Here is a 4948-nt window from a genome sequence, read left to right as displayed (position 1 = left end):
CAATGTAAAGGGTTTTTGAAAGCATGTTGTGTTATACACGTTTTACAATTACCTTTTCTATTGTTGATGATGCAGCAGCCATTTGTACAACATTCCTAACAATTCCACGTCTGAGGCAGTAGTCTAACACCTTCCTCCCATTTGGAAAGAAATGTTTTGACTTAATGCATACTGTCCCCTCCACAGGGGAGGGAGGGAGAAAGGCAGGGGCCTGCCTTACTGAGGGCCAGAGACAGGAAAGGGACCCACGGTGATTCCACGGTGATTCCAGGAGGAGTTAAAAACGAAAAAGTGTGGCTCCTGTTTCCGATTCTGTGTCTCCCTCTCTCTCTGCCCCTCCCCCGTTCATGCTCTGTCTCTCTCTGTCCCAAAAATAAATAAACGTTGAAAAAAAAAATTAAAAAAAAAAAAAAAAAAAAAAGGGGCGCCTGGGTGGCGCAGTCGGTTAAGCATCCGACTTCAGCCAGGTCACGATCTCGCGGTCCGTGAGTTCGAGCCCCGCGTCGGGCTCTGGGCTGATGGCTCAGAGCCTGGAGCCTGTTTCTGATTCTGTGTCTCCCTCTCTCTCTGCCCCTCCCCCGTTCATGCTCTGTCTCTCTCTGTCCCAAAAATAAATAAACGTTGAAAAAAAAAATTAAAAAAAAAAAAAAAAAACGAAAAAGTGTGGCTCACAGTTTCAGCTTTAAGGCATCTTCAAGCAAATTTGTTTTTATTTTTATTTTTTCATCAGAATTGACCAAATTGAGATGTGAGCCCTCTGAGACCAAATCCTTCTTGTATTTTTACCCCTTTCCCAACCCCTCACAGAATGAATCAGGTTCCCCTGATGTTGAGGTGACCATTTATTTGCTCTCCTGACTCCTTTAAAGAAAAGAAAAGAAAAGAAAAGAAAAGAAAAGAAAAGAAAAGAAAAGAAAAGAAAAGAAGGAAGGAAGGAGAAAGAAAGAAAGAAAGAAAGAAAGAAAGAAAGAAAGAAAGAAAGAAAAAGAAAAAGAAAATCATGTGTTTGCCATTGATTTGGCCATATGAAAACAGACTTGTCTTGTCACTTCTTTGTGGGTCTGAAGCTGTTGCCTCTAAAAGTGCCACCTCATTGTGCTTTGTATCAGTTAGTGCCGGAGAGATCTTAAGTAGCTTATGTCCAAAACTGGTTTTAAATTTTATGTTATTTTGAAACTTTGCTTCCTTAGGGTTGGGGGACACTGGCCATCCCAATGGCTGAGAACTCTCTGCAGTCTTTGGGCGGATGTCGTGCTGATCTTTTAAAAAAAGTTTCTTTCCCTACCCAATTCCCCTTTTTGGTGAGGTTTCTGTGAGGTCTGTTAAGTATGCATCCTGCTGCTCAGTGGCTTAAAATGCACTCTCCTTTGGTGTGCTCGCTCTCTCTGGGGGCTAATTGAGAGAAAGAAATTAATACTGCAACTATTTTGATATTGCAAATCAACAGGTGTGCTTTTGAAATAAAGAACCAGCCCCTCCAAAATAAATAAATGGAATACATGAATAAAGCTTGTTGGAAATGCCTTTGAAACGGCAAGAGGAGAGTAATATTGAGCATTTCTCATGTGTGTGTTAGACATCTGCATATCTTCTTTAGAAAAATGACTTTCCATATCTTCTGCCCATTTCTTGAACTGGATTATTTATTATTTGGGTGCTGTGTTTGAGAAGTTCTTTACAGATTTTGATGTGGGAAATCAAATAGCTATGTCCTGGGTTAGGAGATTATAAAGAACACATTGCAAAGCAGAAAACTGCTTTCTGGCCTTGCTGAAAAACAGCAGACCATGCTTGGTTTATCTAGTTCATATCTCTCTAGGGGGCACTCACTTTGCTTATCTAGTTCATGTCTATCTAGGGGTTAGATCCTGCCTGTTGTCATAAATTCCGTAGACAATGTTATCGCATGGAATATTTTATCCTGTCTTGGTTTTTTTTGCACGTTTTCTATACGTTCTTACCGACACATAGCCCACCAACGTATTGCGCAATGTTACTCTAAATGTCATCATAGCACATGCAGGAGCTTGAGAGCAGCTCGGGGAGACTTCTCATAGCCTCCCTCTCACCTCCCCTGACTTGGATGGAGTCTTTAGTAATCCTTTGTGCCCCCCTCAACTTTGCTGGACAAAGCCGAAAGCCAAACTCACAACTGGTGACCCTGACGTGATCCCACATCTTGGATACTAACCCTTCATCATCACATGTACCATTTGCAAATATCTTCTCCCATTCCTCAAGTTGTCTTTGAGTTTTGTTGATTATTTCCTTCGCTGTGTAGAAGCTGAAGGGGAACCTTCGCGCACTGCTGGTGGGAAAGCAAACTGTGCAGCCCCTCTGGAAAACAGTACAGATGTTCCTCAAAAAGTTAAAAATAGAACCAGCCTATGAGTCAGCAATTGCAACACTAAGTTTTTACCCAAAGGATAAAAAAAATACAGAATCAAAGGGACACATGCATCCCAATGTCTATACCAGCACTATCAACAATAGCCAAAGTATGGAAAGAGCCCAAATGTCCATCAACTGATGATAAAGAATATGTGTTGTATATATATATGTACCACCCCCCCACACACACACGATGGAATATTTCTCAGCCATCAAAGAATAAAATCTTGCCATGTGCAACCGTGCGGATGGAACTAGAGCGTCTCATGCTAACTAAAATAAGTCCATCAGAGAAAGACAAATACCATATGACTTCACTCATATGTGGAATTTAAGAAACAAAACAGATAAACAAAGGGGAAGGGAGAAGAAAAAGAGAGAGAGAGAGAGAGAGAGAGAGAGAGAGAGAGAGAGAGAAGCAAACCAGAAAAGACTCTTAACTATAGAGAACAAAGTGAGGGTTGATGAATGAAGTAGTCAGGGGATGAGCTAGATGAATGATGGGAACTTGTGATGCATACTGGGTATTCTATGTTAAGTGATGGAGTCACTCAATTCTATGAAAGGAATGGGGAGGGGAGGGGGGGAGGGAAGAAAAAAAGAAAAAGAACAAGAGGAGAAAGGGAGGAAGTTCTTACAGATCAAGGGGGAAAAAAGGGAGAAGCTGACAGGTCACAGGTTATGCCTGAGTCAATGAACCCTAGACTCTCAGCTTCACCAAAGTTTCCTGTGCCTCATGACCTGGAAAAACAGCCAGTCAGGGGTTTGCCCAGTGAAGGTATCTTGGAAAATCTTCACAGAGTGGAAGTTAGATACTACACTTGATCTTAGCCAAAAGGCCGAGAAGCGATACACAGAGTGGAAGTTAGAATCCCCATTCTTACCAACCAAGTCAAGCAGCTTGGTAACACAAAAATAAAAGCAATCCACTGAACACTGAAATTTTCACCATGTCCTTCTTTATCTAAAGAACTTCCTTAGTATGTTTCAATCCATATCCCTTTCTCCACACATTATCTCTTGATCTCTGTCCCTGTATCTGACTCTTTTTTCCATCTTCTCTGAGTCCAATTGGCCACATCAGAAGTATAAATCAATAGGAGTATACAACTGCCCTAATTCTTGTCTTTTCTAACGGAAGCAAAGAAGAAAAACAACCTACCTCACAACACTAGATTCTGCCAATTCATGATTCATGGGAAAGAGTAATGGGTAACAGATAAGAAAAAAATCCAGAAAATAGGCCCTTCTGGGAATACGCACAGCAAAAACTATAGAGTGCATTTAGTCTATTAGAACTTTTATTGGAACCATTATGTACAGTTAGAACAGATCTGTGAACCGTGTGGGAAGAATTCTAGGCTCTAACATTTGTAGCCTGTACACATTAAGACAATAACGGTACCACCAGATGTCTTTCATATGAAGATTCTCTCTGTACCTGCTCATTAATTCCCTGGGATTCCCAAAGTGTCAAGGAATAGACATTATGCCTCGTCAGGCAAAGAGTATAAATGTACCTCCCAAAAGGCTTTCAAAAACTCAAAACACTGAATGGCTTAGCTTACCCAAAAAATAAGTTACCTAAAGTGGTCTTCTCTACTGGCTGTGAAAGATTATTTGAATAGTCTAAGAAAAAGTGAACACAGTGTATATTATATCTAATATTCAGCTCTACATTACTAAGTCTGGAAGACATTCTTCTTCCAGAAAGGTTGTAGTCATTGCATTTTTCAAAACCTGTGTGACATATACCATCACAACGTTGGTTAAAAGCAACATACAGGGAAAGATGCGTGTTTTCCAATTGCAAAGTCCTCTTTATTTCTCAGAGATCAAGAAAAGGATAGAACAGCAGACAGCTCATAAAATGTAAAAGTAATACTCAAAAAACATATCAAGTCAGCAGATATTTTCTTCACCCTAGATATGTGTTTTATTAGACACAGTTCTGTAGCTTTCTGGAAGACATTTCATCATTAAAAAAAAAAAGTATCTTTTCTTGCCCAGAATGATTGGCATCAAAGCAAATTTAAATCTCTGTGATCTTAAGAAAACAAATTTGTTTATGATTATTTTGAGACAATATATGGAGTAAAATTAAGTCACTGCTAATGAGAAAGTAGAAATTGGGTCTTAACTTCATAAAACTATTTTCTTGAAACAAAATCTCCAGATCCTTTTATTTGAGTTATGTTTATGTTATTGCGATATAATCTTATTTTCTAGTAACTGTGAAATATGAAATAAATCATATGCATACTTCAGTGACCTCAAAGGTTTTACTGTCTTTTCCTTATCCTTTAAGGAGTCCTATATTCCCCTTAGAACTTCCTCCAACCAGATCATCATAATGGCCTTCAAATACTCATGATTACCTTTAATATATGCAGAAAATACCTACATTCTATGTAACATTTTCAAAGATGCTAATTTTCAGGTCTCTACAGGGTTCAAAATTAACCATCTCAAATATGAGCTGATAGCTATTAATAAAGGCATGATACCACATAGGCAGATTTCCAGTTTACTAAGTTGCCTTATCAACATTCTTTAA

The 4948-nt window shown here is 39.2% G+C and overlaps 1 pseudogene; it reads right to left on the bottom strand.

Moving 5' to 3' along the window:
- Window positions 1–3164: 3164 nt before the first annotated feature.
- Window positions 3165–3242, bottom strand: LOC125165110 (uncharacterized; annotated as a pseudogene).
- Between the last annotated feature and the right edge of the window lie 1706 nt (window positions 3243–4948).

The sequence above is a fragment of the Prionailurus viverrinus genome, chromosome B1 (assembly GCF_022837055.1).
Source record: "Prionailurus viverrinus isolate Anna chromosome B1, UM_Priviv_1.0, whole genome shotgun sequence".
NCBI classification, from domain to species: domain Eukaryota; kingdom Metazoa; phylum Chordata; class Mammalia; order Carnivora; family Felidae; genus Prionailurus; species Prionailurus viverrinus.
This window is presented reverse-complemented; position numbering and strand designations above follow the sequence as displayed.